Source organism: Thunnus albacares, chromosome 6 (genome assembly GCF_914725855.1).
Source record: "Thunnus albacares chromosome 6, fThuAlb1.1, whole genome shotgun sequence".
Taxonomy (NCBI): domain Eukaryota; kingdom Metazoa; phylum Chordata; class Actinopteri; order Scombriformes; family Scombridae; genus Thunnus; species Thunnus albacares.
The window spans coordinates 28,650,770-28,673,585 of record NC_058111.1 but is presented as its reverse complement, the minus strand read 5'-3'; the positions used below and the strand labels follow the sequence as shown (position 1 = coordinate 28,673,585).

At 39.6% G+C, this 22,816-nt stretch overlaps 1 protein-coding gene across 1 annotated transcript in view; it reads left to right on the top strand.

Annotated features, from left to right (window-relative positions):
- Positions 1-308: 308 nt before the first annotated feature.
- Positions 309-22,816, top strand: part of pik3cb (phosphatidylinositol-4,5-bisphosphate 3-kinase, catalytic subunit beta) — a 55,439-nt gene continuing 32,931 nt past the window's right edge. The window contains exons 1-2 of the mRNA XM_044353649.1: positions 309-548; positions 13,159-13,238. The gene's annotated coding sequence lies outside the window, so the exon portion shown is untranslated. The remainder of the gene's footprint in view (positions 549-13,158; positions 13,239-22,816) is intronic.

The following is a 22,816-nucleotide window of genomic DNA, read 5'->3' as shown; positions in this document are numbered from 1 at the left end:
TGTATCTATTTTATTCTATGGTGCGTGATGTGTGCTGGACAGTGCTATTGTGACAATTAAATTTCTTTCGGGATTAATAATGTATTTCTTATTCTTATTCTTATATCAGACACTAATCATTATTCAAAGCAGAGTATTTTGTATACATATCAAACATGTGTGGAGGGGATCTTTAAATAAATAACCGCTGCAGTCCTGTAGGCTACGATCATCGGACAGAGTTTTATTTTGAACATCCTGAGCGGAGGTCCTGTTTGTCTGTGAGTCTCTGGGACTTGACGGCGGTGGGAGGAGGGAGCGGAGGGAGCGGAGGGAAAAGCAGCGGCGGCCGCTTCACCTTCTCAAACAAACAGGAAGCGAGACCGCGCGCGCTCTCCTGTCCACCTGAGACATCTATGCTCCGCGTCGGAGGCACAGCCGGGCTACGCGAGTCGTCTGTCACTCCGACTTTTTGCATGTGAAACTACATAACCGCAATAGTAACTGTCAGCTGTTTGTTCGTCCGCTAGCCTACATTTTTAAACGACCACACGACAGAGTGCCTAAAGGTAAGTCCCTCACTTCTTATTACGCCACTCATTTGAGCCCCGTAGACGTTCACTAGTGAGCACGTCACGCTAAACTCCGTTCATTAAGCTGTCCATTGCTTAGCTACCATAAAAAAAAAAACATAACTCTGCCAACTTCTGCGAATGCATAACACCCAGCTTTTAATTCGACATTTATCCAACATACTAGTTTAAGACACATTTCGGTCTCACGAAACTGTTAGAATTGTTTTATTAGTGATTTCTATAATCAAGACATTCAGTTAAATGGACTGTGTGGGTGGCAGTAGCGACAACAGTTTTTAAGTTGGGCTTTTATTAAACTAAAGTGTTGCTCACTGTTATATGTAAAATACCAAGAGACTTTGTGGATTTATGAAGAATTCAGTACACGATTAGAGAGTCGATGACTTGTACTGATAACCCTGACAACAACAACAAACAACATTTTCAAGCTGAGTTTGATTAAAGGTCTCTTCTTGCTTATTTTTATTGTGTGTGTGTGTGATTGGCTTATGTCTCAACCGAGGTGAATCTGATAAGTGCCTGTATTGTTACTGTACAGTTGCGTGTTTGGCCTTGGAGATCATGCGTTTTTAAATTGCACAATCAGACAACAATGAAAGAAGCACTTTCTTAACTGTCTTCGTCCAGCCTCTAAACTTGGGCTTTGCTGTTTTTCTTATACACTAGTCAAGTTAGTACAGTTTTATGTCTCCTCTAAAAAAAATATTCACGTGACAGAGTCCTACTTACAATTAGGTAGTCTGCATTCTCTTTCTGGGATCATTTGTTTTGAATTGTTGTAGTTATTTTTCTTTGAGATCCTGATGGTCTTCATCAGGGACCCCTGGGTCATGATCCCCATCTCAAGAAATACTAGTCTATAAAACCAGTAGTATTGTTAAGGGATCATTGGGACGACTTAGTTTAGGCAGTGTGTCGCTGATGACAGTTGTGTCTGTTTTAATGTTGAGAAATAGACAACACAGTCAAATAAAGAGGATGTGAAACTTTAACATTAATTTATCTAGTCAGCTATTCTGTCATATGTGTAAGAACCACCTTTTGGTTTTATTTCATTCAAAAACAGAAGTCAGCAGTGGCTAAACAGCTGTGGTAGAGTTTAGCTGCTAGGTTAGCTTATGTGACCCTCCTGATTACTCAAGCTGATTCATAAACCTTCATGAATCGACAGTTTACGACTAAGCCCATATGTCATATGCACTTCAAATGTTGTAGGCGAGGTTGAAACGGGCAATAGGTCATACCGCAAAGGTTTTGAAGTCGGCTGTTTTTAAGTGTATGACAAATAATGAGTGACTGGACAGTTGATACTTCTCAAGAATTGTTGTGATTTTGATGCGGGTTTTAGCATGTCGGACTCTGTCAGTAAATGTATAAGACCAATACCAACTGTATTGCACGTTTCATACCTGTGTATGTGGAAAATTGTGACTGGCGTGCTTGCATGTTTGTGTTTAGCAAGCGATAGCCTAACATATCTTAAGGCTGAGTTTTCCTAAAGGCTCCATTCTGCTCTGTATTTACTATAAGCCAACAAGAGATATTTGTGAATCAGAGTATAGTTTGAGCTCAATCTCTTTCTGACAGTGGAAGAATTCAGTAAGTGGAATGATAATGTTGCAGGCCACAATACAACATGGGGAAGATGTGCTGGTGTGCTGGCAGGTGTGTGTGTATAGAGTGGTGCCCTCGTGTGTACTTACAGCATGTCTTCAGCGACTAGCCTGAGGATGGAGCATTGTGTTGCATCACGTTAGAGATTTTTCAACCAGTAGTGATTTTTGCTTTAGTGTTTCTCCTCTGGTTACTATCCTTTTAATATCCTTAATGTCTGAAGGCCATTTCAGGCAATGTTTCAAGTCAATGACCAGTACTGTTTCATGGCAGTATTGGATTTATAGGATTTAATTCACCAGATCAACCAAAAACAGATGTTCTTAGTGGTTATTTTTCTGTTTCTCACATTTTCAGAAAATTTACTTCACAGTACATGTCCCAGTCATGACATAAAATAATTTACACAGTATCATGATTGAGGATTTTATCTGCACCAGCCACACCTAACTTGTCCTGAAGTACATGTGTTCCAGGTGGCTGTAGTGTTTTATGTCACGTGAGACTTGTTCTGACTGTCCACAATTGTTTGTCTATAAACCTAAAACACTCCCAAGCAAACATAACCTTAAAGATAATTTGACCTTTTTAGTAGTTTGATCTCCAAAGTTATGGCCTTTTGTCACAGTGATTCACAACAAACACTTATAACACACACACACACACATACACTTGCACCTGTGCTGTCCCTCACAGGTCTTAGAGCCACGCTACATGTTACAAAAGAGAAGTTGGGTTAAAGAGAGCTTTAACCCAAATATGCTGTTAATTTTGTTTTGTGTTGGCACAGCACTACCACTTCTAGAAATATTGTTGCCCAATCAGTGCATTTGATGATGTAATTTTAATCAGGCAAAGGTCCTGGCAGCCCCGTCTTTGGGCGGGGTCTGCTGTCAGGCCCCCTCTGAGGTAAAGTTAGAGAACACTGATAAGGCTAACTGACGTCATTCTGTAGACATCAGCCAACAATGCAGCTATTTACTCCAAGCCAGATTTAGTCCCAAAGCAGGCCTCTCCCGAGAAACTGGGCACAAATGAAAAGAGAGTTCTAAATAAGTGTTTCACTAGGGAAAAAAAAAAGTTGTGTAACTGTGTTGACATCCATCGTCTGCGTCATTATTGGCCTAACAAAGTTTTCTATGTGAAGTTTCCGTTTCACATATATTGTGGTTTAGGATACCTGAATGATACAAGCTTAAGTGAGGGAAAGAGAAAAGTGGAATGCAACTGGAGAAAAAGTGTTTCTGGTCTCAGTGACCAACAGTGTGGTGAAATTATGAGGTAAAGCTTAGAGGAAGGAGGCCTGCATCTAATATAGCCCGAGTTACTTTACACACCAGCAGTGTGTTTGCTGCCAGTAATCAGAACAATAATACATTTTACTGCTGTATTTTCCAGGGTACTTAAAGACTTAATGGCATATTGCAGCATGGTAAAACTAAACATACAGCGCAGCCTGTAAGTGTTTGGACAGTGATATGTTTTCATTGCTTTGGCTCTACTCCACCATGTTTAATTCCAAATGAAACAATGACTACGAAGTTAAAATGCTGACTTTAAAGTTCAGGGGTGTTAGGGGGTGTTCACATCCATGCTGGGAGAACAGTATCGGAATGATGAAAGTCAACAACCTCAGTCATATTTCATTTCAAATCCAATGTGCTGGAGTGCACAAATACAGACTGCGTCGTATATGAGAAGAGTTCAAATCCAAGTACAAAGTAAGGAGAATGAATTTCAAAAATGTGTATTTTGAAGGTTTAATATGGAGAATAAATACTAGCAGTGTGTTTTAGTGTCAGTCATGCTCTGTGCTTTTTCAGCCAATTTTCCCTGACCAGCTGATTTTTGACTGACTTGAAGTATGTTTTCCTACCTTTGTATCTGTCTCTCTCTTATTGCTTACTGAGTTAGAATGCTGTTAGACTTTTTCTGGAGCTCTGAAAGGCAGAAGTCTTTAACTGCTTAGAGACCGAGCAGTGGAGCTGGATTAGATAAGATAAGACACACTTACATGAGACGCCTACATATTCTTTCAAACGACCCACTTTTGCAACCTGAATCGTATATTCTATTGTCGGTGTCTTTCTTTGGAGTGAAACATTTGTGTGTGTGTGTTGCAACTATCACTTATTATACCATCACCAATATGTTTTGTCCCCCTTCTCTCCCTCTCTGCTCCTGTATCCCCCTCCCTCCCCCCCTGTTCTCTCTCCTCATTCACACTTCCTGCTGTAGTTTTGATGTAATCATCCCTCATTACACTGAAAGGCTTGCGTAACATCCTCTCAAAGAGTAGTATGACAGGGAGTTGGTAGATCTTGTTGTCATTTGTGTGTGAGTGTGAGCAAGCTGACTTTCACAGTTAGTCTTTTTGTAAGCCCCACAACCTCATCTACTACCAGCACTGACCAAGGAAAGGGAACATTCAGTATTCAGTTATACTTAGTGCAAGCTGTGCCTTACTGCTTATTATAAAACTATACATAGAAATGGAAATTGCCAGAGCAAGAAATGTGACTGTGAGATGAGAACGGCCTGCTGGAATTCTCCACTTGCTGCACAGCAGGCCGAGACCTGCCAAGGAATGTAGGGGAGACAGCAGGAGAGGGATAGAGAGAGATGCAGGGAAAAGAGAGGGAAATGCCACAGAAGGTGCAGTGAAATATATGAGAGAGGAATCTAACATGCGATATGTGACTACAGTAACATGATGAAGTAATGGCTGATTAAAACTTCACACAGTTAGAGCTAAAATACAGAAAAAAACAGATGTGGTTAGCTGCATTTTTGGGTAGAGACACATTTAGCCTCATTTACTGTAAAGTGTCAATGCCACAAAAGTAACTCATGAGCGCATGACACAATCCTCCCCTCCCCACCAAAGGCAAGTGTTGTTGTTGTTCTTGTGTTAGAAAATAGTGAAAAATGCCTGTCATAATTTCTTAGAGCTCAGCTTGTTTTGTCCAATCTACAGTCCAAAATCCATGACCATGCATGACACAAAAAAGCTTAAAATCCTCACATTTAAGAATCTGCAACCAGAAAATTTGTGTCTTTTTTTTTTTTTTTTTTTTGACTAAAAAGATTATTTGCTTCTCAGAATAGTTGCGGATTAATTTTCTGTCTGTTAACTTATCAATTAATCGACTAATCGTTGCAGCTGTACTTAGAAATCATACTGTCACTTTCTTAAGTGAATGAAATTAGAAGTGAAACAAAGATCATTGCAGACTCCCTCCACATGAGACCCGCTACAGGCTGTTCTGCATGAGGCAGGTTCCTCTGGTTGTATGCTGGTGTGAATGTACGACATCTTTGACTTGAAAATTGACTGCTAAAAGGAATAGCAGCTAAAAGGCAAACTATAAATAGAAATGTTGAGAAAGCAATAATGTATATTGGTAGCTTCTTATGTTGAAAAGGTCTTCTGCTGTCTCAGTTGTACTATATTATTTCCTTGTTTCTAGCTGTCCTTTCCTTGACTTTGTGTATAATTCAACTTTGCAAACACTAGTATGAGTGTACACTTTATAATGAACATTTTTATGACCAGAATTGATGGTGTTGTTCCCATTATTTAGTCTGTCAATTAAAGTAAGTGAGTGAAGCAGTCAGACAGTGAAAGTATTAGCATTAGCATATGTAATGATAGCATTATGAACAAATATCAGAGAAGCATTTCAGATTAAACATCCACTTAAAACAACAGACACACATGCAGGCAGGAGAAGCAACAAGTCATCTGATTACATGTAGGCTGGTTAATTATACACAAAAACAAAACAAAAAACTGGGTGTGCCTGAGAAGATCAGTATTAAAACTATTATTCAAAATGAACAACATTAAATTATTATTTTTATAACCAGTGAATTTTAAGTTCACTATATTCATTGTATACTCGCCTTACCTCCCTGCAAACACAAGCGTGATGATATTGGGTGAGGTGTAATGAAAGCTTGTCTGGGGTCATCTGTTGACAACAGATAGCTGTGCACATTCCTGGCTGGACGCTGCTCGTATGAAAACAAGCGGGCATCTAGACTGTCGCTCAGCTAAATTTCATTTAAAGTGTAACATTTTCAGACATCTACTTCATGTAGTCTGCAGGCTAGTCAGGACCATCATGTCAACAGAATTTAAATGACTGATGACTTGAAATAGATAAATGCAAACTCTTAATTTAACTTGGCTTCTTTTCATACACAATATTCAGTTCATTTACTACATTCACTGCACATCTAATGAAATGAACACACTAAAGTATCTGTTACTACATTTCATACTGCTGTGTATACCTGGATGCTGATTATAATATTGATTTTATGATTTGACACTACATAATGTCTGGATCATGGTAAAGATGACCAGATGTCATATTTTACTTATCTTCAATCTGAATCGATTTTATATCGAGGGGAAGCATTTAAATTGAATGATGTCTGTGTAATCCAGCTAAATCACACGTAGACAAAATTTTAGGGCTGGGTTCTGGGTTTTTTTTTTTTTTGGCACCTTCAGATAGTCAGAATATTGCTGGTGACATAAGCTGTGACTGAATGGAAACTAATAGTATGAATGACACGTGTTTTTGGATACCGGTACACAAGCTTACATATTCAAATAAACACCCCAAAACCCAGTGTGTAGAGCAAAAAGTCATTTGGATTTTCAGTCTGTACCTGAGCCAAGATGGACTTAAGAAGTAAAGATTATGATGGGAAGCAGATGCCTTTGGCTAATGGAGAAACAGGAAATTTTTTTATGATTGCTGAACATTTGGCAACTTTTAAAATAAACAAAAGATAACAAATCCGTGATATAACAGCTGTGCCTTCAGTGGTCGTCGTTCTTCTTCTCGCAGGTAGCTAGATGCGGTAACCGCGGCAGCCCTAGATGCATAGATAGCGTCAGGTTATGCTGCCACCCTGGGGGGAGCTCCAGCTTCCAATCTGAAACCTGAGAGGGCAAAACCTCAGCTTCACATCTCTATGGCAACGCTTCCTCACAGCGTAGGATGACACATGCACAGTCTGTCCCACATACACTCTGCTGAGAGCACACGTCAAGCCTTGTGATAGTCAATATGCATACATGCATGTTATATACTGTAGTGCGTTCACATGCTGCTGTCTTTACAACATTCCTCCACCCATGTGTCCATGTGGGTAAACTGAAAACACACATTTGTACTTTGTAAGAAAAGTGTCTCACAGGGTATGAAAACTTTTGATTAAATTCACTTTATGCACAGGGTTTCGCACTGTCTTCTCCTTATTTCTGGCTTTATTTTACCGCAGATTACTTTTTTGAGAAAGAGATGATCACATTTGTCTTAGAGGAGTGTCATCCAACTTTCTGCTACGCTCCTCTCATGATATCATTGTGTCTTAAAGTCCACAGGTCTGGACAGTTTCTCTCTCTGTCAGGCTATTCGTCTCTTCTGTTTTCCCTTCCTCCTGTAAAACTTGACGACTATATTACTGATCTCAACCAGCTGCATCATTGTGTGTGTGTGTCTACATTGTAATTATGGTGTGACAGTTTTGTGTGTGTGTGTGTGTGTGTGTGTGTGTGTGTGTGTGTCTTCTGAGCGATCAGCAGTGCTGTTCCCCAGGCTGAGACGGACCTTTGCTCAGCCAGACAGCCGGAAGGTAACTGATTTACAGCATCCAACGGGAACTTTTGAGAATACAGACACACAAGCACTCCACCTACCTAAGGGCAGCCTCACAATAGCAGCTATAAATAGAGATTGAAGCAAGTAGCTAAATAAAGGGAGTCGGGGGAAGAAGTGGGTAAAGGCCACTGGTGAGACACCACAAAGAGATGCACTGAGTGGAAAAACTAAATGTAAAGTTCTTTATCTACCTTTAAACTTTACTTTGATGACAGTAGCGCTAATCTGTGTGTTTCTCTGTCATGGAGGCTTGTAAACATCCCACTGTGATAATAAGTGGGTTTGTATTGTTTTAGAAATGGACAGACAGTGCTCTTTTGTTTACCGTGAAGCAATGATGACGCATGTCGAATGCAATGGCCCTTCAGACTACACTTGTTTGGGGAGTGCATAAAATGTGTGTGTTGGTGCATTCCTCTTGCATTCCTTTTGCGTGTCTTGAGCACATTAGCTAAATTGTCTTTACCTGACATGATTTCTGACCCATTTTCCAAAGCATAGCATAAGGTTAAGTTGATTTCTTACGAAAAACAGTTTCAAGAGACTTAAAATTTAGTTGAGAGAAGTGATAGCCTACATCACAATGCCCATATTGGTTTTAGCAGTCTCCCAGTAATAGTCGATTTATTGTATTTCACTGTAGAGGTGTTGCTTTTATTGTGTCCACTCATTCCCTTGAATGAGAAAGTGTGCCCATACTTTTGACTGGTACTGTATTTATGCTTCAGTTGCTTATGTTTAAGCCCTGGAGTTAAGTCATTTTCAGGTACAGTAAGAAGAAAGTGGTGTTGTGCCAGGAGAGGGAGCGCCATTCAGGAGATTTGGTTTGATATGCAACCCTTCAGGGCCCAAAAAACCATCTGTTTACAATAGCAGCTCTCACTGCCCCTTAATAGCCTAAAGGTCCTATGGAAATTAGGGATATTTATGAGTATAATAAAGGGTGAGAGCATCCTCCCCCAATGACTGTCTCACATGACCAAGGTGTTTTGTTTGTGTGTGTATACACATGCCCCAAGGTGAAAGAGAGTGAGCGAGAGGTTGCTGGTGAAGCCCCCAGTCATCTTAGGATTGTGCATTCCTTACATTCCTTTTCCAGAGGATGGGTGGAGGAGAGGAAGGGTGTGTGTTTGAGTGTGGTTATGTGGGGAGAGAGAAAGTCATATCAAAGTTAGATGCTCACTGCAGTGTTTGTATAATGATTAGGATGACAGCAGTTTGGAGGGAGGCTCTGAGGATGAGAAAATCTTTCTTCCTGTGTGTGTGTGTGTTTGGTCACTCGCTCCTTTAGTACAGGGTAATGTGTATGTGCAGTAGCCTAATTCCTTTTGCGTAAGACATAACAGTAGATAGACTGAAAACTTGGAGCTAACGTCACTAACCACTACTCTGTGCATTGTGCTGTAAACTGTTTTTCCAGTGCTGTTATCCTGCAGAAATAACAAATATAACCTAACTAGTTGCTTAAACACACTGGTGCAGTTGAGCATAGCATTCACCTTTTACTAATATGAATGTGCTTTTTGTAATTTGTAAAGATAATCCCATATAATATATATGTTATAGCAAATATGAATACATAAAAACATTCAGAAAGGCTGGACATTGGAGCTACTGCATAAATACTTCAAGATGCACTTCCATAAAGGCCAGTAGATACAAAAAAAAATATTGAAGTCAGTGGTGACACCACCAACTTTAATTTTGTTTCTATCATATTAGGATCTTAATTGCTGTTTTGCTCTTTCTGGGAATTTAAACAGTTATTGTCCATTAATAGGAAATTAAAGCTTAAAGAGAAGAATACTTGGACATTCGTGAATTCCTGAAAATGTAAAAAGAAAAACAAAATGCTAGCAGTAAACCCAAATTTTAGGCTTTAAATAAATCCATTCTGTGGGGGTGTCACAGACAGTTTTTACATTCCATGATTATTTTCAGCATCAGCCCAAAAACCCATTGACGTTATAGTGGATATTTTTCCACTGAACTGTGGCAGAGCTAACTTTGGGGTTTGCCCTTCAGCAAAAGTTTCATCACTGGACCACTCTCTAGTGAACCCTCCGTCTGTCTCGCTCTCTCAGTTTCTTCTAAAATGACTGTAACACACACACACACACACACACACACACTTGCACTGTAGATCATGTGATGCTTTGAGCTGAGTCCAGTCAGGGAGTTAAACATTGACTGTCTCTTGCCTGAGATTTTATCATTGTGTTAAACAGCACACTTCCTGGAACTGGTCATCCCATTTGTGGTTTTACTGTAGCTGTGTGTGGAGGCTACATTATTTCCATTTTCTGGGGAAACCCACATTCTCACCTCTTTCTATGAATTTATCCTCAACCCCGCTGTAAGCATATAAATATCCCATGTGTCGGTACATAAAAGATCTCTGTAGACTCAGAAAGACTCACCACAGTTGTTTTTGTGAACCTCTCTGTGTCACGCTCTGGTAAACAAGATAGAGCATCTTAACCACTGGGGAAAAACAGGAAGTTTACTGGCCTCAATCAGGGTGAGAGCATTGCGTGTCATTAACGCGTATGACTTCACTGTGTGTTTTTATCCACAGTATATTTGCTTTTCATATCGCTCACTTCACATCTTGATTTCTATAGCTGCAGCTCTTTGAACTGTGGGCAGATGGTAGTGATGGAGAGGCCTATGGACCGCCTCAGGCACTCTGTCTGCACATACAGAGGTCACGTCCTTCACTCTTTCTTCATCTCCATGTTTCAAACTCTTTCATATTTCAATGTTAGGTTGACTAGATAAGACTGTTCAGAATATTTGAATGAAGTGAGACTCAAGACAACAAGTCTTGTTTTCATTTACTCTGTCTGAGACACTATAACTTACACAATGGAAGTGAATACCTGACATTGTACTTTTTTTATTTTGTAATGCTGGTGCCAGAGAAGTTGAACATTTTGCAGCACAGACAGTAAAGGGTCCAACAAACCATTATTTTCACAATTGATTAATGTGTCTTGATTAATTGTTTATGCGATGACTTATTCAGTTAACTGTCATATATGACACATAAAAGCAGAGAATCCAATTTGAGAAGCTGAATGCAGATCATTTTTGGCATTTTTGTTTAAAAAATTACTAAAACAATGAATCGATTGTCAAAATAGTTGGCGATTCATTTTCTGGCAATTGATTAAACCGTTAATCAACTAATTGTTGCAGCTCTAAAATCAATAATTCTGAGATGAAAACATCTGTATTAAAGCTGTTATGACGACTTCATCTAAAGGCTTTATTTTCATTATGAATTAATCTGAAGACTATTTTCTTGAGTACCTGAGTAATCATTTCATTTATATAATGTCAGAAGATATTGAACAATAGCCATTTCCCAGAGCCCAAGGTGACATCTTCTCACTCCTTGTGTTATGTGACTATCAGTCCAAAACCCAAAGATATTCAGTTTTCTATCATATATGTCCAAAAAATGCAGCAAATCCTCACGTTGGAGATGCTGAAACCAGAGAAAGTTTGGCATCTTTGCTCAAAAAATGACTGAAACCTTTCATAGATTATCAAAATGGATGCTAATCAATTCTGTTGATCATCCAATCGTTTCATCTCTAGCTCTTATTACTATCGCTTGATCACTATTTCAAGATGTGTTCAAGTGATTAAAAGGAAAAAAACTGAGTCGAAAGTTGTTTCATGGTATTAACCTTGAGTGAACTTAATATTTCAAGGTAATATCAAGTGAAAGATTAAAACAAGGACATGTACACATTGACAGACAAATAGCAATAACTAGTTCTGATAGATTTTGTTCCGGCTACACAAAGTTAATACATCAACAAAACATTCTGCTGGCTGCTCATAATAGTTTGGCTCCCTTAGAGGAAGACTTCCGCTTGACTGCAACATTAGTTGCAGGGAAACCCTTCAGGCACTTTGGATTGTCTCTAGTTGCATGCTGTAAGATGATTCTACACCTTGTAGATGTGACTCAGACTTTCTTGTAGGTGTGATTCAACATGAGGCCTTTTGCTTCCACTCTCACTGAAAAACCATGTTTCATTACTTGGTTTTTCTATCTTGAGTATCTACTCAGTTTCATAGCTGCTGTGATAATATTGTTGCAGTGGAAAACCCTGCCTGTGTAAATCTTTACTGTCCATGTCAGCAGTTGTTACATGCAATAATGAAACTTACTAGGAGTGGAGAACATGATTTAATACGTCCACTTGGTGTCTTTATGACTTGACTTTTAGTTTTCAGTTTTTCCGCAGATGAATGTTCTTGTACAGGCAATATGCTTTCTAAGTGATTCTAAAATGATCTAGACTATAACCATGAATTAAAGGTGAATGATTAGTCATCACAGAAAAAGGAGATGGTGGGAAAAGATTGTAAGAAAAGAGGATGAGTGGAGAGACAGAGGAACAGTGGAGAGAGCGTTTTCTGTTGTCTTATCTCAAATGAAGGGGCAGCTGGGGCCCCTTTGAGCATGTGGTAGCCTGTGTCAGTGTTCAGTGCATCTCCAGAGGTGGAAAGTAACTAAGTACATTTACTCAAATTTGAAGTACTTATACTTTACTTGAGTATTTCCTTTTAATGCTACTTTATACTTCCACTCCACTACATTTCAGAGGGAAATGTTGTACTTTCTACTCCACTGCATTTATTTGACAGCTTTAGTTACTTTTCATCTCACAACCCCTCAGATTTATCTGGTGACCCTTAGGAGGGACCCAACCCTTAGTTTGGGAACCACTGGACTGAACTAGCTGACTATAAATAAAGTGGTTCAAACTAGTTCCACCTCCAGCAGCTACATCCGTAACATGCTGCTCTAACACTGATGCATCAGTATTAATAATCTAATGATGTCATATATAATAATGTATCAGTCAAAGGAACCAAACCACTACTTGTACTTTAATACTTCAAGTGCGTTTTGCTGATAATACTTATGTACTTTTACTTAAGTAGGATTTTTCATGCAGGACTTTTACTTGTAATGGAGTATATTTACATTACTTTTACTTAAGTAAAGGATCTGAATACTTCTTCCACCACTGGTAGTCTCTCACCTCTAGAGCAAAACTTGTCTTGTTTGTTTCCATTCTCTGCATTAAATCAATCATTTCTCACACACTTCCTATTTATTTACTTTCTTTTTTTTTTTTTTTACTTCTCCATTAACTTTGTCACCTTATTATACATATAACTAAAGATACAGCTCTCAGACATGTACCACACTTCATGGTTTCTTCCCCTCCCCTAACAGTCAGTTTGTTCTCATCCATCAGATGCAGTGTCCCAGCCGCTATCCAGACACCCCCAACGAGGAGCAGAGGCACAGGAAATAAAAGACTCAAGGAAACAACAGGTAAAACCTGTGTGATTGTGTGTGTGTGAGAGAGAGAGAGAGGGAGAGAGAGAGAATGCTGTATCTTGTAATTATCTTGACCTACTTTACCTGTGATACCGCTGTGGGCTTCTGTGTGAAAGTGGGAGAGGAAGAATGGAGCGCTGACTTGGCTGGAATCTGGGAGAGTAGGCCTCGTCCTGACAGGCGGGGAATGTGTGGAAGTCAGCCAACATGCTTTACTTTCACGTCAGAGATCAGTGTTACACCACCTCAGTACACTCCCACCATCATTTCTCATGTATCATATCCTCCTAATTAGCTGAATTACTATGAAATGTTTCAGGACAGTACAACCAAATAGACCCTGTGTAGTGTTGTTGTGTGAGTTGTTTTTTTCCCATGTCTCTACAGCTAGGTGTTTTATGAAAATTATCAGCATCCTTTTACTTCCTGTATTTCCTCTTGCAGCGCTCTTGGCTCCAGTGAAAATTATAAAGTCATAAGTGCTTTATTGTATCAGATTTCAGCTCTTGGTGCACTTGGCAGTCATTTCCTTGTCAGAAGTATTGCACCTCTCAAGTCAGATTTTGGTTTATGTAACAGTGCAGTAAAGTATATATGTATATATACAGCAATATATGAAGTATAGTTGCCTTTTTTCCCCTCACTGTGGTAAGTAGTTGCCCAGAGAAATGATCAGCATGGCCTTTTTTAGAACAGATGTGGTGATTGGAAGAATGTAAAATTAACCATTTAAGCACTGAACCGTGGCACTCTCAGTACTACTGACCCAATTTGTTGTTGAGTGTGTGTGTGAATCTGCTCTTGTGTAACAGAACTGTATCCTAACAAGTGCAGGATAGCTTGTTCATTGCTGTGGGTCTTTTTCTGTGTCCTTACTCACCACATGCTCTCCTTTTGTCTTTTTAAGCAATGCCAACAGAACTGTAATAATTAGATGAGCATAGAAAAAAAGAGAAAATCAGACTCTGATTTGCTGATTTCTGTTTTTTTTGTTTGTTTTTTGTTTTTTTTTGCTTCTCTTCACCACAACGGTATGTGAGCCAGCTGCAGCAAATACTGGCACAGAGTAAACATCGTCTTATTTCCGCCTCCTCTCAGATGTAATGCCGCTATAAATGCAATAGTACAGTACAGGTGCAGCTTTGACATCTATAAGCCTGACAACCACATTTCCTACTGTCAATCAGTACCGGTGACCCATAACCGGTACAGATGCCTCCCACCTGCTCTCTCTTTCTCTCTCTCTCTCTCTCTCTCTCTCTCTCTCTCTATCTCTCTGTCTTTTTCCCCTCTTCCTTCACCTCCTACACAAATTTGGAAAAATAGCTTGATTCAATTACTCATGCTATGTTCTGTCTCCGGTGATCCGACTCTTCCCACCAACACAACCGTATTATCTCCTCGGAGCAGAGGGATTTCTAATGGCACTCCCAAGATTATCACATAGCCTCTCTTAAGAAGCCAAATGAGGAACGTGTGTGTGTGACTAGTTTCTTTTTTCCCATAAATGAATATTCTCCTTCTTGGTTTTGGTATTAACATTAAGCAGTGTACCGTAACTCTCTCACTCACACAATCCTAGGAAGCCCTGCCCTTTGGTGCATTCTCAGGAGTGTGTTTGGGCATTATCCTTGTGCTACCAGAGTTATTACAGAGGTTATGTAAAATTAGATTAGACTGTGTTTTCAGCTGGACAATAGAACGTGCGCTGCTATAATTAACAAATTATACAATACAATAAATGCTACATCTCATTTCCTGTCTTCGGTAACAAGAGATGTGTTTGTGTGTGTCTTTAGATGGAGTAGATAACAAAGATAAGACGTTATATTTGGTATTGATTGTTGCGTGTAACTTGTGTGTACAGTATTAAAAGTTTAACAGAAAGCGACGCTGCGGCAGGGGCAGCGTGTGTGTAGAGGCGAGCAGCACAGACAGATGGATGGATGTATAAACTGGAGAGGCGAACATCAGCCTAGCATTTACCGCAGCTAAGTGTTCCTAGCAACCCAGTCACCCCTATAGTGAGATGATGGCCAGAGCCAAGAAACGTCTCCCATTTCTAGGCTTGTGTGTGTGTGTGTGTGTGTGTGTGTGTCATTCAGGGCCAATGTGTGGCCCTTTTGTTTATGAGGGAGATAAATGGTGGCTTGGCAAGATGTTGAGAGACCAATACTGAAAAATCAGCAGTGTGTGTGGGAGCCATCCCCGCTACATTCACGGCAGCTCAGTGTTATTTTTGTCCATCTCTCGCAGTCTTTCCACTGTTTCACGACATAATCAGCGGCTGTGTGACTGTGTGACAGGCTGGGATTTTCTTTAAATCTATTTTAAAACTTCCACTTTTGAAGAATCCTTTTGCAGCGTGTTGTGCTTTTAACAGTGACCTCAAAAGACCTCTCAATCAGCTCTGTTGTTCTTTTGCTCAACTTGTTTTTCACGTCGCTCTATGAGAGTCCTCTGTTGTTGATGTGAATTATGGTTGTGCCCCCGTGTAGCAGTAGCAATGCTGAAGAGGGTCGGTCAAAATACACACTGTGGTTATAATAATGCCAAAATTGACAATTGTACATTTTAACTTGAAACCAGAGCTGAAGCAATTAGTTGATTATTCACTTAGTTGACTAAAAATAAACAACAATTTTGATAATTAATTCATCATTTAAGGCATTTTTTAAGCAAATATGCCAAAAATTCACTGCTCCCAGTCTCTCAAATGTAAACATTTGCTGGTTTTCTAATTCTTCTATGATTGTGAACTGAACATTTTTGGGTTTTGGTTCTTTTGTCAGAATTTTACAAACAAAATGATTAATTGAAAGCATAATCAGCACCTTAAACAATAATGAATTAAATATCTGATATCTACAATCTAATATCAGTATTGGTTAGACAAAACAAACAATACAAACAGGTCAACTTGGGCTTTTGGAAATTGTGATTTTCTGACATTTTACAGAACAAGCGATTGGTGGATTGATCAAGACTATAATCATTGCAGCCATAGTCATAAATATTTTCTGTAGTGTTGTCAGCTTTTTAGGTGTTGGTGGTATCTTTTGATAATGTGGGACTGAATTGAGACATTAAAAATAGGTTGCATAAGTACTTGTTAAGTAGGTAGTCATAAGAAAGGTTAATGTTATTTTGAATGGAAAAATATTGACCTCAACAAATAAAAAAAACATGCCCACAACATGTTCACCCCCTAATGATAGCTGTTCATTGTTTCCTTTTTGTCAGAGTTTCCAAGGAAAGCTTCCTCTGTTCTTTTTTCAAAAAGAGGCTGTTGTGTCAAACGGAACAAAGGCTAATCCTTACGTCACCCTCATACAGCAGCTGTTAGTGCACGATCCTACTCCACATCAAAACAGGAAGTACTATATTGGCCACCTCCTGTCAACGCGCGTATCGTCTGTGATCACTGGATGCTGAGGCAAAAGGAGGGAGGAGCTCAGACCCCAATGCTCCAGTTATTCAAATATCCCTTTTTTTTAAAGAGAGGAACAAGGAAGTAGCCCATTATATAGTATTCAAAATAGTGCTTTTGTTCTTGTTTCGATGACATCAGGTGTATTTATAGAGGAGTTTTGCGAAAATCTTCAAAGATGTCAGTCAATGGCTGGCAGGTTGTCGCCTCCATTGTATTTGATTCATTGTCAAGAGCAGTCAAAACAAAGGAGAGTATTAGTCGTCTGTGTGTGGATGTGCCAGAGCATCCAACGTCTTAATTTCCTGTTTCACAGAATCAGATTGGCAAGGCAAACTTTGCATGTGATTTTTTTTTTTATTTTTTTTTTTTTTACCTGCAAGGCTTCCTTTAGCCTGTGGTGTGAGTGGGTATCTGAGGTCACTTTGAATAAAGACCTTTTGTTGTGATAAGAGTTTGCATAGCCTTTAGCTTTTCAGTGAGGGTGTGGTAAATATAAGCCATGTTTGGGTGTCGAGGATATCTCTCTGCTTCCATGTCTGTCAGGAACGCTGGTGTGTTTGGTTTTCATCAGTAGTGCTTAGACTAAAAAAAGCAGCTTATTTACATGTGCCTTGAGTTTCACCCTTGTGTGTGTTTACGGAAGCTACTGGAGGTGTGAGTAAGCCACCTGAAGGTTGATCTCACACCGCAAAATACAGTAAATCATGTGAGTGTAGTTCTTTATTGTAGGGGGGCACTGTGTGACTAGTGCCATGTGACCCCGTTGCCCCCTCCAGCCTCAGTGTTTTTATGGGAGCTCTGTGTGTGTGTGTGTGTGTGTATGTGTGTGTGTTGGTCTGTGAGGCCAAGCTGGTAGGGCTTTATGTGTCTGTGTGTGTGTGTGTGTGTGTGTGTGTGTGTGTGTTTGAGAGAGAGAAATGTTGTAAGGAGGGGTTGATGGGGGCAAGGGCAATACAAGGGCAGTGTTTGTGCAGGGCACGGGACTGTCCTCGCTGGCACGCACGTACACATACAAACATGCACACACACTTGCCAAAAACAGAGGCTTATTGTGGACACCCAGCCCAGTTCGGTCCACCCACTACAGTCACACATTGTATCACACTTTGCCTTTTCCATCTCTCTCCCTCTCTTATCTCCCTCTCTCTCTCTCAATATCTATCACAAATTGCTGTCTCTGTCTGTTTTTCTTCCTCTCTGTCACTTCCCTCCACTCTATTTTAAACTTTGCCTCCAGTTTCTGACATTATCATGACCTCACATTCATACTTCACCTGACCTAATCATTTGCTTCCTTCTTCCCTTCCTGAAAACTTGAAACATCTTTTCATCCGTTCCTCCTGACACGTTCCTTCTCCAATCATCTTGAATCATCCTCCCCGTCCCCTCATTCGCTCTCATCTCTGAGGGAGGCGTGAAAAGTCTGACAGTCGAGTCATGGAGAGATTCATGCTAGCACTACTCATATTTATGTCTGTGTGTAGCCTGTGTGCTTCTCCACACTTGTGTTTTGAAGTGAATCAGGCTCTGTGGGACATCACACTTGCCCAGAAAGAATGACCGTCCTCTCATCCCCCTCTTCACACACACACTGACAGAGAACTCATAATCCATCTTTATTATGCAGACTATCTGCACAACAATTAGTATCCACTGCATATCAAATTACTCTTCAATGATCAACAATGTGATTATGACTCTTTAATGCTAATTTGCACCCTTGTAATATTTTACTTTGCTGCTTTCTCTAGATGTAAGCTAATTGACATTTTTTCTAAGAAAGTATTTTACCATGGTCACTAATGAATCATTATTCTTATTATCTAATAAAGCCATTCACTCCCAATTTGCTCCTTGTATTCGTTGCCCTCACCTCATCTTACTTTGTATCTCTCAAACCAAAAGCACACAGGATGTATCGGTTGGGACAAATAATCCATTCAACATGATATTGTGATATATTCTCTTGTGCTACATAATTGATGCACCACTTGATGTCCCAATATGATCTCTGGCAACATTGAGGCATAATGAGATCCTTCCTTTGCTACAGATATTTGAACTGCTCTCTGGCAGTTCAGGATCTACCAGTTTATCGCCTGTTGACATTTGATAGATGGCTCATGTGTACACGTAACTGTATTCTGAAGGCAGATGAGTACAGATACTGTGTTACTGAACATCAAGTATAATTTTGAGCCATGGTGACTTTTCATCTGGTCATTGCAACTATTATTTAACGCTCAATAAAAATATGAATGTAATTCTGGTTTATTTGACTGTGTTTGTGAGAAGCTTTGTCATCTGTGTATAAACTGAAAGCACCTCTTGATGCAGTGAATAAATGAAGCAGAATTCATTCTTGCCGTTTTAGAGGTTATGTTCTCCTTCAGTTAGATATTTTAATATGTCTTCAGTTGCTGTTCAATATATTGTGTATCACAAATTGCCTGTATCCTGACACCATCATGATCTTGGGAAATGTATTATGGAGTTATTGTATTAGTAGTACTATAATTCCAATCAGCACGTGGAGCATGGAGCACCACATGCCAGAAAATCGAGCACAAGCAAATACAGACGAACCAGAAGGGCTGAATTGAAGTTTCATCCATAATGAGTATAATATCTACATGATCAATGGGTAGGATTGATTTGTTGTAATATTGGATTTACAGGATTTTTGCATTAATATCATAATTTACTTTAAGACTAAGGTGATATATAATTACTATGCTAGAAGATTTTATCTATCCAACTCAACCCATGTGTGATGAGTCTGACATTCCGCTGCTGTTAGTACCACACACACATGCACTCATGCATAACGCAGTCAGTGTAGAGGATATGTTCTAGGCAGGTTCAGACTGATACTTCCTGTAAATGGGACTTGTGAGATCATCTTTTTCGACATGGGAAGTTGAGAACGTAACATGCTCAGTGTTCAAGTGGTTTAACTCAACAACACCATTGCGAGGCAGCTAATATCAAAATGTTGCCTGTCCTCTTTTCAGAAGTGGTGAATGATTGTGTTTTCTGCTTTTGAATATGCTGTTGAAGGCACCATCACAAGCATGTTCAGGCCACGCATCACACAGTGATGTCACTGCAGGTGTTTTCCATCAGTTGTCATAGGCGCAACTTCTTATATGACATAACTGGAAGGTGTTTCACGCCATGGAGAGTAGTTCTGGGCAGTAGGACACATACATTTAGGGAAGTTACTATAAAAAAATACAGGGCTTTAGAAAAAGTGTCTTTTTTTGCTACAGTAACACGCAAAAGCTTCACAGTTATAACCACAGTGGATTCTTTTCAGAGTTCCTGTAAACATAGACACAAATACCCCTTGAAACTTCTACATGCTTATGGAAGCTATTTTTTTCTTTCATCAGTATGATGTGTGACTTAAGTGTTTGCGGATCTGCAACTGTGCAGCAGCAATCGTATGATGTTATCATGTTTGGAATAGTATCATAAATTTAAGTGCACAATTGTCAGAAAAAAATTTAGCGGCATCACTGATCAACTTTTGTGGTTCAGCCAGTGAAGCAGTGATATACAATTAGTCGATCGACAGAAAAGAAACTGTGCAGCTATTTTGATAGTTGATTAATTTAGCTGGTTTTAGTTTCTCAACTGTGAGGATTTCACCCTTTTTTGTCATACATGATACAAAACTGAATATATTTGAGTTTGGGACTGATCGGGCAACACAAGACATTTGAATACAATGAAAATAATAACGTCATTTTTCACTATTTTCTTCAATCAAGAAAATAATTGGCAGATTAAACCGTAATGAAAATAATTGCTATTTGCAGCCCTAGTAAACACTGGACATGCAAATATTGCATGATTTTTGTCTTGAATTATACTCACCTCGACAAATGAATAGTCCCAGCTGCAGTATACTCACAGACATACAAACAGTGTTCCTTTATTGCCATTAGTGAGTATTGTTGGAGGGATAACATGTGAGAGCAATCTGTGTTGTACATGAAAAGGATCTATTAACGTTGCCCTTCCTCTCCTGATCCCTCTCTGTCTGTCTCACTGCGTCCCTCCTCCACTCAGCTGATGACCTGGTCCTCCTGATGCAGATGGATAAATGGATGACAAGGAGCGTACATTAGACCCACTAATGTCATTCAAACTGCCACAATCTATCTGGCAGTGACTCATCATGATGACACAGATAGGTACTTTTAGCGCATAGTTGTCACAAAAGATTTTCAAGATATGACTATTGAAGTAGTTTGATGTATCTTTCGTGATATGTGGTGGGTTTTTTTCCTGCCTGTGATGTAACAACACCACCGTGGCTTGGATATGAGCAGCGTCACAGTGGATTTATGGTGATGCTGCAAATGTCACTTTGATTGTGAGTGAATTATAACATCTTTGTTGTAAATGCGGTGGGACGTTTAGTTTTGCTCAGCACAAAACGTGTCAGTGAAAATGTCACATCCAATATATAAGGTTTCTGTACATAATGAAGTTATCACTGTGATGTCACAGTGATGCTGGGTGAAAACTTAAACACCGTCCCATCTACCTAATAACAGTAAGGTTGGGGGCTAGCTAGCTGTATTGAGTCATCCTTCAGCCCAGAATGGAGCTGGAGCCCAGTTAGGAGAACAAAGAAGATTGCTGGAAAACAGCCACGCTAGCGGCTCTGTGAGGCTGAACTTAGGCACAGAGGTGCTGTGATCTAAATGCTGATATCAGCACGCTAACAATAACAGTGTTAATGTTTATCATGTTCACCATCTTAGTTTATCATGTTAGCCTACAGACACACATTGCTGTCCCCAGAAACGCACATGAGGCATCAGAATATGGAAAGAGAGAGTACCGCCTCCTTATCCACACTCTGCTCTGTTTGTTCAGAGCAAATTTTCTTGCATTAATTTGCTTAAATTTGACCACTGGAATGTTTCAGCAGTCTGTGTTTATTCCCCTCAAGCAACCAAAGTACTGACTGTACTGACGTTAGCTGTAACTCGCCAGTGTGTCTGTGCTGTGTTTCTGTGAACTCCAGTACTTTATTTTCTTCCAGCTTCTCTTCTTTTTACTTGCTTCTCTTTATGTTTATGGAGTAGAGTCATTAAGGCTCAGGATAAGTGAGGAATTGGCTTTGCTTCAGTAATGCTGCCTCTGAAATTGACTTTGATCACACCTTTTAGATTTGTGATACCAGCACCCATCATTAACCTTTTTCTGCCATAATGAAAAAAATGAGCTGAAATAAAGTTTTATATCCCATGAAACACACTGGTACTGTGTGTGTAACAGGTCTGTTTAACTGTGTATTTGCATAAACAAACAGTATGTTGCACGCAAGCCATGCAAAGATATTTTGTCTTTTTCTACACCATCTGATAAGATCATGTTGATTTGACTTAAACACAGTAAACACCAAAAATATAAGCCTTCAGGAATTAGAATAACAGCTCAGCTTCTGATTCAGAGTTCATCACCTTTTTATGAATGACTGGTTGGGACTTTTGCTCTGGTTATTTATCACACTTCCTTTCATGGTGTCATCGCTTGCTGTCTGAGAAGTAGGTGTTTGCCACTGTGTCCCTGGAGGTGGTTAGTATGGTGGAGCGCTGTTAGCTGTCCAGGCGCAGTTGGTTCACAAACACAATTCTGTACAAACATCGAAATACACACACACACACACACACACACACATACACAAACTCCCACTTCATCACCTCATTCACGTTTCCTCTCTGATAACAGTCTGCATGGAGACGGTTTGTTCTTTAGTGGCTGTGAGAATATTTTTGCAGTGGATTCAGTTTCAAGACACTTCCTCATTTCCAGTTCCAGAGTTGCTGGAAGTCTGTGCGTGATGCAGCCTCGTTTTTGGAAGACGATGATTGGATTTGAAAGATCAGATAAAACTGATCCCTGTGGAGGAACTGGGGCATTGAAAAAACATATAGTTAGAGGATGCAGCAAAGATCTAAAAATCGAAGCATGAAAAGGTGTGAATTACATAATGAAAATGAAGGAAATGCAAAATATAGCAGAAGTTGCAAAAATGTCTCACAGTGACTCTTTTTTAAGCTTTTAAGCAGGTTTGGCAAATGATGACGTAAATGTACAAGTATTAGTCTTTTTGTAC